This window comes from Dipodomys spectabilis, unplaced genomic scaffold, assembly GCF_019054845.1.
Source record: "Dipodomys spectabilis isolate Male_0828 unplaced genomic scaffold, ASM1905484v1 ptg000234l, whole genome shotgun sequence".
NCBI classification, from domain to species: Eukaryota; Metazoa; Chordata; class Mammalia; order Rodentia; family Heteromyidae; genus Dipodomys; species Dipodomys spectabilis.
This window is the reverse complement of record NW_024870911.1, coordinates 20,391,257-20,402,603: the sequence shown is the minus strand read 5'-3', so window position 1 is coordinate 20,402,603 and position 11,347 is coordinate 20,391,257.

Genomic DNA, 11,347 nt, shown 5'->3' with positions numbered 1-11,347 from the left:
ACAGCCAGACCTCACTGAGTCTTGACTTTGGCATTTTCTGCTCTGGGATCTCGGGATCTCGTCAACTCTCACTCACAGCAACTTGAGCGCTCTCCACCCCCAATCCCAGCACAAAACTGACCCTTCTCTGCCCTCAATTTTTCCCTTCTGGTTCCTCTGCTTATCTCCCAGGATCCCTCCTCCTAGGAGAAAGGGCTAGATTTCCCTAAGACCTCCTAGTTGCTCGGAGGAAATTAGTCTCTCTCTCTCCCTCACTCACACACACACACACCTCCTTCCAAGGCTCTGCTTGGTTTCCTCTGTCTCTCTGTGTCTCTGTCTCTGTCTCTCTCTCTCTCTCTGTCTCTTTCTCTCTCTCTCTCTTTCTCTGGATTTTTCCCACAGTCCTTTCTCTCTTCCCTCAGGAGTTCGGCTGAGAGGCAGCAGGGAGAGGAAACCTCCCACACCAGAAGCTAAGCAGCTGCTCTGGGCCTGAGGCATCCAGGGTCCTGGGAGATCACAGAGGGCAGGAGCTGAAGGTGCCCTGACCACTACAAGTTACCCTGGGGCTTCTGGGAGCAAAGCTTCCTGCCTCTAGGGTCTGTGGGGCTCAGGAGTTTGGGGTGCATTCTGGGACATCCATCCAGTCCTCTCCCAGGGATGATGTGGGAAAATGACAGTTGGTAAAGTAGGCCAAGGGTCTCCTTCATGCCGTCCTCGTTCTCTAAGAACTCCAGCCTCCATATTCCCAGGGAAGGGAGATGAGAGGTGAGAGGGATGGTTCTCAGGCTGGGAGAGACCCCAGAGAGGTCAGGTCAGTAATGGAGGGAGGCAGGATGTTCTGGAGGGGTGGGGGTCAGGGGTATGAGAACCATGGTGGTGGAAATGCTGATTCACTGTGCAGGGTGAACATGAGACTTCACCAGGGATGCTAACTGCAAGCTTGCTTGTGAGGCCTGGGCAGCCCAAATTGCCAGGCATGAATCCCACACAAGACTGCGTTCCAGCCACTTGGAAAGATTTTAGGGGGAGGGGGGAAGCACAGGTTCTCCCCAAGAATTATCAAGAGGAAAAGAAACAGCATCAATGGTGGCTCACGCCTATAATATCCCAAGTACTCAGGAGTCTGAGATCTGAGGACCTCAGTTCAAATCCAGCCCAGAAAGGAAAGTTTGGTTAATTCTTATTCCAATTAACCACTGAAGAGCCAGGAGTGGAGCTGTGGCTCAAGTGGTAGAGTGCTAGCCTTAAGCACAAAAAGCCTAGGGACAGAGCCCAAGCCCAGAGTTCAAGCCTCAGCTACTGCACACACACACACTCACACACACACACACACACACACACACACACACACACACACACACACACACACACACACACACACGAGGAAATGTGAAGGGAGAGGAACCAGACACAACTCCTTAGATAATTGAGTCCTTGTAAGTACCAGGTGAGTAAATGAAGCTTTTACCTACTTAACCTTCTCTAAAGCACAAAAGCAACCTGTAACATTAATCCCATCCATTACATAAATAAACTGAAGATGTAAGAGGTAATGGCAGAGGCCTCAGAGCACGTGGCCCTGCTTGCACTGACACCAGCAAGCTTTCCCTAGCTTGTGAACTTCCCAAACTTGAATTTAATACCATTGATTCAGTTACCACCCACCCTGCCTCTCCACCCTCAGAGTAGAAAGGGGTCCTCTGTGCATCTCTCCAGAGCTGAGCATTTTGTCTCCAGCCTCAGCCACCACAAAAACAATCTCAGCATCTGGAGGACCAAGACCCTCATGGTTCAACTACAAAACTAATGCCCAGAGTGGGGAGACTACTTGCTCAGGGTCACAGTCATGTACAGCCACAGCAGAGACTTGAGTCCATTCTAAAGGATGCTCTTCCATGGAGCTACCTACTTAACCTTCTCAGCCATTTACACTAACAGCTGTCAGAGACTACATTAAGCACAAGGGAAATTAAATAAATAGGGGGTTGGTATGCAGCTCAATGATGAAGGGCTCGCCCAACATAAAGTGAGGCTCTGGGTTTGATCCTCAGCATAATCAAAAATAGAAGAGGAAGGGGGCTGGGAAGGTGGCTCAGTGGTAGAGCGCTTGCCTTGCATGCCTGAGGCCCTGGGTTCGATTCCTCAGCACCACATAAGCAAAAAGAAAAAAAGCCAGAAGTGGCGCTGTGGCTCAAGTAGTAGAGCGCTAGCCTTGAGCTGAAGAGCTGAGGGACAGCGCCCAGGCCCAGAGTTCAAGCCCCACGACTGGACCCCCCCCCCAAAAAAAAAATAGAAGAGGAAGGAGTGGGAAGAGGAGAAGGAAGGGAAAGAACTAGAAAGAGGAGATCAAGAAAGAGAGGGAAGCTGGGCACCGGTGGCTCACGCCTGTAATCCTAACTACTCAGGAGGCTGATATATGAGGGTTGCAGTTCAAAGCCAGCCCCAGCAAGAAAGTCCACAAGACTCTTATCTCCAATAAACCATCAGAAAACGGGAAGTGGTGCTGTGGCTCAAGTGATAGAGCACTCAGGCCCCAGAGTTCAAGCCCTACAACGGGGCGGGGGGGGGGGGGGGGGGATGCAGGGAGAAGGAGGAAGGGGGAGAGGGAGAAAGAGAGGGGGAGGGAAATAAAACCAGTGGCAGAGTAGAGTAGAGCACAGCTGCAATCTCGGCACTGAAAGGCTGACGCAGGAGGATCATGAGTTTGAGGGCTGCCATCCCAACCTGCACAAGGCCTTCACAGCCCTCCCCACCTCTCCCCAAATGCCAAGGGCTACCTGCTAAGGAAGAAGTTGCTGTCAGCTGGAGCAATCAGAAAGACCTCCCGGCAGGAGGAGGTGAGCCTTCAGAAGAGGAAATACGACCAGTCTTCCTAGGGCAAATATTCTCATTGGAGGGCTATGGGAGGAAAGCCTAGGATACTAGGTTAAGGATACATCCGAGAAAACCCTGAATGTTGGCTGGCTGAGTGTCACCCCGTCAGCACAAAGGAGTTATGGAAGGATTTTTCGGTAATAAGACAGAGTCACATGCAGTGTGATCAGTTAGAAATTTACCCTGGCCAGGTGCCAGTGGCTCACCCCTGTAATCCTCACTACTCAGGAGGCTGAGAACTGAGGATTTTGGTTCAAAGCTATCCTGGGCAGGAACAGTCCATGAAACTCTTATCTCCAATTAACCACCAAAAAGCCAGACATGAAGCTGTGGTTCTAGTATTAGAGTGCTAGCCTTGAATAGAAAAGTTCAGGGACAGCACTCTGCCCTGAGTTCAAGTCCCATGATTGTCACGAAATTTTTTTTTTAATCCTAGGAGCAGCTCAAAGGACGTACTGCTGTGGAGAAAAGCTGAGGCACCAAGCACATTGATGGAATGTTGTCTCTAGGAATGAGTACATATACATGTGCATGCACTGGTGTGTGCTCACACTCAAACATGGGGCCAAGCCCAGGAAAGCCCAGTTTCACAGAACTGCCCCAGTCTGGTCTGGCAGAGAGATGATGGATTACCAGCTCCCCGCCTGTCTCCTTCTCATAACCACCCTGAATTCGAGAGAGGACAGCCACCTCCCCTAGACATTCTGCATGCCCCACACCCATAACACACACATGAACAGACCTTCCTAGAAGCAGAGACACAAACACACAGCCAGAACAAAGGTGAGCATCTCTGCACCTGACTTTGCTCCCAATCTGTCAAAAGTGATGGACGCTCAGGGACCAAAGTGACTACTGGAAAGCCAGGCACTGATGGCTCAAGCCTGTAGTTCTAGTTACTCAGTAGGCTGAGATCTGAAGATCACAGTTTGAAGCTAATCCAAGCAGGAAAGTCCATGAGTCTCTTGTCTCCAATTAACCACCAAAAAGCTGGAAGTGGAACTGTAGCTCCAAGTACTGGAGTGCTAGCTTTGAGGAAAAAAAAGAAAAAAGAAAAGAAAAGAAAAAAGCTGGAGCTGGGAAGGTGGCTCAGTGGTAGAGCGCTTGCCTTGCATGCATGAGGCCCTGGGTTCGATTCCTCAGCACCACATAAGCAAAAAAGAAAAAAGCCAGAGGTGGCGCTGTGGCTCAAGTGGTAGAGCGCTAGCCTTGAGCTGAAGAGCTGAGGGACAGCGCCCAAGTTCAGGCCCCACGACTGGACCCAAAAAAAAAGAAAAAGAAAAGAAAAGAAAAAAGCTCAAAGACAGTGCCCATGCCCTGAGTTCAAGCCCCAGGATCAGCATAAAAACAAACAAACAAAGACACTGCTGGGAAGAGCAGCCTAACCAATCAGGACCCATGGAAACCCCACCTGGGGAAAATACCCAGGGCTGTAGAGGTACAAGACCCACTCAGAAGTGGGCTCCCTGGAGCATTAGCCTTTCTACTCACTACAATCCTAGAGGTTGTCACAGATCCTGGACCCATCTTCTCCTTTGGGACCCTGTGAACCCAGGAGCTCAGGCCACTCTCCACACTTCTATCCTCAGCCAAGAGATACACCCACAAAGATGAGGGATTGTGCCTAATGAGTCCCAGTGGGGTTGTCATCACTGTGACCTGCATTACCAATTGACAGTGACTAACAATTTTCCTAGCCACATCATCAAATCCACTGCCACCCAGAGGAAAGGGACTTGTAAAAATCTGCTTCCTGTTCATACTTCCCTGTTTCCCCTTCTTGAAACCTGCAGAAAATCCAGTGCCTGGCCTATAATCCCATATATAATATATAATCCCATATATAATCAAGAGGCTAAGATCTAAAGGTTGTGGTTCAAATACAGACCAAACAAATGGTCAAATGCCCATCCAAGACTTTTGTTTTATTTTTTTCAGTCCTGGGGCTTGAACCCAGGGCCTTAGCACTGTCCCTGAGCTTTTTGCTCAAGGCTAGCACTCTATGACTTGAGCCATAGCTCCATTTCCAGCTTTTCTTTCTTTTCTTTTCATTTTTTTTTTCTTTTTTTTGTTGTAGGGCTTGAACCCTGGCCTGGGTACTGTTCCTCAGCTCTTCAGCTCAAGGCAAATGCTCTACCACTTGAGCCACAGCACCACTCACTTCCAGCTTTTCTGATGATTAATTGGAAATAAGAGTCTCACAGGGCTGGGAAGGTGGCTCAGTGGTAGAGTGCTTGCCTTGCAGATATGAGGCCCTGGGTTCGATTCCTCAGCACCACATAAGCAGAAAAAACTGGAAGTGGTGCTAGTAGAGCACTAGCCTTGAGCTGAAGAGCTGAGGGACAGAGCCCCAGGCCCAGAGTTCAGGCCCTACGACCAGTAAAAAAAAAAAAGAGTCTCACAGACTCTCTCCTGCTGGCTTTGAACCACAGTCTTCAGATCTCAGCCCTCCTGAGCAGAGCTATGATTATAGACATGAGCCACTAGGCGCCTGGCTCTCCATGCTATCTAACCTGAATCTTGTCCTCTGTTGGAAGGACTTGGAGGAAGGCCATTTACTTAAAGTCATATCCCCCTGTCCCAGGTTATTGGTATTATGGCTATGAAGTACTGCTTTCACACCCCCTACCAGCCTTCCAGAAGGGCTCCCCCATCCCACCCCATACTGGTGCCCCTATACCCTGGGTATCCAGAGCAGTTCAAGGGATGCCTGTCAGGCCTGGCTCTAACTCAGGATGTCAGCCCTGGTCTTAGAGGGAGAGGAAGCCTCAAATTGCCCAGCCCCCAGCCCTGGCTCTAGAAGGAGGTAATTAGGAGCCGTGTGGTCCCTGTCCCCCAACAGGTACAGCCCAAGCAACTGCATCCATCATGGGGGCAGCTGCCAGAGAGAAGGGGGGTGTCACGTGGTTTGGCAGGACCAACTGGAGGGCAAGGGGAGGCCTCAGGGCTGGGGATTGGCTGATCTGCAGCAGGAGAGTCAAGGGCTGTTGGGGATAACCTGAGAATGACCTTGTGAGGATTTCAGTGCCCCTGGCTCTGCTTGTCCAGCCCCAGACATCCTTCCACCTGCCCCAAGGCCCTAACCTGAAATCCTATACCCACCACCCTGGCTTTTTGGCATTTTCTCTTCCCCTTCTGTGTCATTGATTTGGGTGTAAGGGCCCCCTCTTACTTTCTATTTTTTTAAGAAGGAAAATGGCCTCTTGCATGCTTAATAGGTCTAAATGAGGAGGGGAGAGTCATTTTCTGGCCTGAATAGGTGGTGATGCTTCTGTGAGGGACAAAGGAAAGGAGGGAAGGAGGGGCCCTGTTTGGATGGAGGAAGTAGGGGTGCAGGTGCATTCTTCTCTAATTGCCTGTGCCCGTGCCAGGCTATGTGCTGGCAGCCGTGTGCATGGTGCATGGCGTGGGTGCAGCCTGGGACGTGTTTTGCATACTCACTCTGTCCAGGGTGCATTAGTGTGTCGCAGTGCATTTGGGCAGAGATGGGCACATTGACCTTGTGCTTTCTTCTTGTACTCAAGTGCAGGCTCACGTTCATACGTGTACACACATTTGCTGGGCCTTCACCTTCACTCTTTCTGACCCAGGGAGGGGTGTTTCAGCAGCTCATCTGCACCTGGACCCCCTCAATTCATCTCCCAACACAGAGAGGAACACCTCCTGCATACACACACACACACACACACACACACACACGTCCCAGAGCCACAGGTCAGGATGGCAGCTGGCAGGAGAGAAGACAGGGAGAAGAGGAGGGGAGGCTTTACCAACACCTGTGAAGGGTCTTCGTTAAATATGCAAATATCCTCATTAGAGATGCAGAGCACTTCCAGAGCTAATGGCTTCTCCAGCCGGGTTCCGTATAGAGGCTTGCGCAGAAGGAGACTGAGGGCTAGGGGACAGGGAGAACAAGGACCGCAGTCCTCTGGCTGGGAAGGGCTCTCTGGACCCACCCTGAGCAGTCCTGAGGAAGGGGCTGCTGAGGAACCTGTGACAGAGACAAAGGGCCACTGGAGGTAAGCACAACACAACCAGCAGACAACAGCCCTGGGCACTTGATTTTCCTAGGCACGCAGGCCTGAGCAGTAACCTCCACTCCCACGGTCAGGACTTTGCCTTGAAGAGCGCTAAGGGCAAGGGTATACCCCCACCTCTCCACCCACCAAGCCCCCACACCAGGGTCCTTCCGATCCCAGAGCACAAGGCCTGCCTCCTCAGGCTTCCTTTCTTCCTCTTGTCACCATCTCTGTCACTGAACACCCAGAAAGGGTCTCCTGATGGTCTATTTTCCTAACACCCTCACTCACAGAGAAGGGAGTCTGATTCTCACCCCAGTGTCTCATCCATGCCAGACAGATCCATGGACAGACAGAGCAACCCTCTCTTGGGGCTGGCTGCCTTGTACTTTGTCAGCCTTCCTGCCACCAACATGGCACAAGAGAGCAAACACAAACAGTAACAATACAGTCAACTCACACATACCCTTAGAAACAGGCAAACAATCACCCTCCTCCTCACGGGGGTACATGCTATCCTGTTTGTATTAACTCGTACTTAGGTATACACCAACACCAATCCCACCATGTACCACTGTCCTTGTACACACATATCGCCCCATTTTGGGGCAGAGACCTCCCCTGCCCTACACCATCCCCCCCCATACACACACCTCCTTTCTTTGCTTCTCCCTCCCCCTCCCATCCTCTTCCCTGGGCACCCGTTTGCCAGGGTTATTTATAGAAGCAGGCGATAAATTCAGTGTGTTTCTCGGCGCGCAAAGCTATAAATAATGGCACAGATCATTAAACCCCGAGAGCAGGCCCAGCCGCCCCGCAAACAAGATGAAGTACAAACCACCACGTGAGAAGGAGAGAGGGAGGTATGAGGCAGAGCCCCAGACCAGGGCTGGCCGGCCTCAGTCTGCACCCCAGTCTTAATGAACTTGGGTCCTCCAAGGGGCCTGTCTTCGCCCTAGGGTTGAGGAGAAGACAGAATGGGGGCCTAGGCATGCAGATTGATGGACATAACTCACCCCATCCGATTTTTACTGCCTTCCCCGCTTTCCCACCTTCCCATCCTGTTTCCCTCACTGTTCACCCAATTCTTTCCTATCTTTTCCTCCTCTAATTCTTATCTCTCCAAATTTCTTCCCATCCCTTTGCCCTCTGCCCTTCATTTCTTCCTCTCTATCCACCTGCTCTTCTCACCTCTCCCTTTCTCCCACCCCAAATCTCCAGGCCCCGGGAGAGGCCCTGATCGCCTGGAGAAGCCCTCAGAGGCAGAAAGTCCCCTGTCAGCAGAACGCTGGGGCTGGCTGCTGATTCAGTGTCTGTAATCTCCCAGGCGGAGGCCTTTGAGGCGGGAGGGGGGGGGTGTGTGTGCAGGGGAGAGGGGGCAGGGAAGATGAATGAGGAGTATAAGAACAAAATGGCACGGACACCAGGGACAGGCTCTAACCTGAGTGAGGTTCTGAGGAGCAGAATCAGAGTCCTGAGATCCTGCCTAATCCTACTACCGCTGGCTGGTCAGTTAGTGTGTGTTGGGGAGGGCGGGGAGGGAGGAATATTTGATAGGTACTGAGGGAGAACACCACAGGAAAGGTGGAGGCTAATGGAAAGGAGCAGAGAGAACCAACAGGGGGCGACAGGGAGAAGCAGAGCAAGGAGTTGGAAAGAGGTGCCAAAAGGAAACCTGGAGCCAGGGCGCTATGGTTTACAACTGTTAGCTTCCTGCTAAGCAGGAAGAGGCTGAGATTTGAGGATCCCAAGCCAGCAGGGGGCAGAAAACTCCATGAAACTCTTATCTCCAATTAAGGAGGAAGTGGAGGTGTGGTTTGATTTCTAGATCTCTGGCCTTGCGTAGAAAAAGCCAAGCAAGAGCACAAAGACCTGAGTTCAAGCCCCAGTCAGTAGCAACACAGAGGGCTAGGAAGGTGGCACAGTGGTAGAGTGCTTGCCTAGCATGCATGAAGCCCTGAGTTCGATTCCTCAGTACCACATAAACAGAAAAAGCCAGAAATGGCCCTGTGGCTCAAGTGGTAGAGTGCTAGCCTTCAGCAAAAGCAGCTCAGGGACAGTGCCCAGGCCCTGAGTTCAAGCTCCAGGACTGGAGGTGGGGGGCAGAGAGGGGGGAGGAATTCAGGAAAGCAAAGGGCTGTGATAGAATGGGACTTTGCCCAGTTCTGCCTAATCTCCAAAATCTATGATTCATGCCTTGAAGCAGCCAAGTTGTGTTCCTAAATTTGGAGGGAAGGGGGGGCGCTAATCATGGCCTGACTTCAGCCCTTTGTCCTTCAGGTTTAGAAAGTATCTCTATACACTGAGGTTCATCCCTTCTTCTCTGGACTAGGGATGAACCTCAGTGTATAGAGGTTCCTGCATCTCAGATCCTTCCTGCCTTCCCCCACGTGCTGCTTCACTCTGAGCTTCTATGGCCACAGTAGAGCTCTGCTTCTTCTAAACATGTGCAGGAAACCAAGCAGGGTTTGCTTGGGTTTTGTTTCTCCAACTCTCCCCCCCCCCAAAAAAAAAAAAAAAAAAAAAACTGGAAAGCAGAATGAAGCTTAGGGATGGTGATCAGCTCTTTCCTTCTCTGGCCATGACAAATAGACTTCAATAGGGTTGTGGGTGGGAGGGTAAGAGATCAGATCCCACGTCAACCAAAACCTGCTGGTGCTAATATGGTAGAGCACTAGCCGGGATTAGACAAGAAGCCTCTGAGCCTTCCCCCAATAGCTCTGCCCTCCACACCCCATGGCCAGGGCAGCCATCTGCTCCTACTCACTCCCTTGTCGGCAGCTTTGATGCAAGGCTCTGTTATTTGCCCAGGAATTTATAGTCGAAAGGCAGGACAGCAGCTAAATCCCCCAGCCACCAAGTTAAATCAGCCGCTGCGATGGGCCGGAACGAGGGAGCTGTCGGGCTGCGAGGCTACACAGCAGAGCTGGAGAGGAAAACACTTGTCCCCACTCCCTAGGGGAAGTTGCCAATAAATTCCCTCAGGCAGCGATTAGGGCTGGCGGTCTGACCGGATCTTAGTGCTGGTGGCAGAGATGACACCACAGTCAAGCAGTGCCCACAGAAGCAGGCAGTGGCCAGCAGCTGGGGATGGACCATAAAGAATGGCTCAAAGCACCAGGCTAGGAACAATGGAAAGGAATTGCTTTCCTAAGCTAGAGCTGTATGAAGCAGCCTGTGTGATGAAGGGGCATGCTCACAGAGCCAAAATGCCCAAGTTCTGATTCTGGCTCTGCCACTTCTTTGTGGCCCCAGGCCAGTTACTTGACCTCCCTGTGTAAGATGGTGAGAAGAGCAGTCACCACTCCACAATTATGTGCATCAAATGTCTAGATCTGTACCTTGACATTATTTTGTTGAGATTAAGGCAGAGAAAGGAAAGCCAGGTGCTGGTGGCTCACGCCTGTAATCCTAGCTACTGAGATCTGAGGATCATGGTTCAAACCCAGCCCAGGCAGGAAAGTCCATGAGACTCTTATCTCCAATAAACCACCAGAAAACTGTAAGTGGTGCTGTGGCTCAAGTGGTAGAGTGCTCATCTTGAGCTAAAGGAGCTGAGAAACAGTGCCCAGGCCCAGAGTTCAAGCCACACTACCAAATAATAATAATAATAATAAAGATAGAGAAAGGAAAAGGGACCAAATGATCTCTGGGAGAACTGGGGTGGGGTAAGGGGTTGTCCAGGTGATGTTTTTGTTGTTTATTTTGTGTTGGCACTGAGGCATGATCTCCGGGCCTGGGCATTCTCCCTTATTAGCCCTTTTCACTCAAGGCTGGTGCTCTACCACCAGAGCCACATCTCTGCTTCCAGATATTTCCTAGTTAATTGGAGAGGGGTTTCATGGACTTTCCTGCCAAGGCTGACTTTGAAACTTCAGTCTTCAGATCTCAACCTCCATAGTAGCCAGGATCATAGGTAAGAGTCACCAACACCAGTCTCTAGATAATGTTTTTATTTTTATTTATTTATTTATTTTTTTTTGTCGGTCGTGGGGCTTGAACTCTGGGCCTGGGCGCTGTCCCTCAACTCTTCAGCTCAAGGCGAGCGCTCTACCACTTGAGCTACAGCGCCACTTCCTAGATAATGTTTTTAAAGAAAGAGGGAGGGACTGGGAATGTGGCTTAGTGATAGAGTGCTTGCTTAGCATGCAGGAAGCTCTAGGTTTGATTTTCAGTATCACATAAGGAGAAAAACCAGAGGTAGTGCTGTGTGTGGCTCAAGTGGTAGAGTCCTAGCCTCGAGCAAAAGAAGGAAAGAGGCTCAGGGTCATTGCCCAGGCCCTGAGTTCAAGCCCCAGGACAAAAGGAAGGAAGGAAGGAAGGAAGGAAGGAAGGAAGGAAGGAAGGAAGGAAGGAAGGAAGGAAGGAAGGAAGGAAGGAAGGAAGGAAGGAAGGAAGGAAGGAAGGGAGGGAGGGAGGGAGGAAGGAAGGAAGGAAAGAAGGAAGGGAGGGAGGGAGGGAGAAATGGATAA